The following is a 430-nucleotide window of genomic DNA, read 5'->3' on the forward strand; positions in this document are numbered from 1 at the left end:
AATACCCACACTAGAAAGGATTAGTTATTAATCGGAGTATCTATTATAAGATCACATCTGTTCCCGATCATACCGTTGCTGATATGCGTTTTCGTGGGTTTTTGTTGTTGTTGTTGTTATTGTTGTTGTTTTTTTTGGGGGGGGGTTTGTTTGTTTTTTTTTTCTTTTTGTTGTTTGTGTGTGTGTGATTTTTTGTTGTTGTTGTTGTTTTTTGTTTTGTTTTGTTGTTGTTGTTGTTGTTTTGTATTGTTTTGTTTTTGCTCCAGAGTCCTGTTTTTAAACAGTGTCTCATGAATTCTTTTTTGTCTGATTCTCAAGAGTCTTTGTTTTTTTCAAATTCTTATCAAAATTCATTTTGTTGTTCTGTTGTCTTTTTTTTATTGTTCGCTCCAGTGTGCTATTTCAACAGTATACTATCTCCCTCTCTCTG

This window comes from Babylonia areolata, chromosome 22 (genome assembly GCF_041734735.1).
Source record: "Babylonia areolata isolate BAREFJ2019XMU chromosome 22, ASM4173473v1, whole genome shotgun sequence".
In the NCBI taxonomy this organism is placed as follows: domain Eukaryota; kingdom Metazoa; phylum Mollusca; class Gastropoda; order Neogastropoda; family Buccinidae; genus Babylonia; species Babylonia areolata.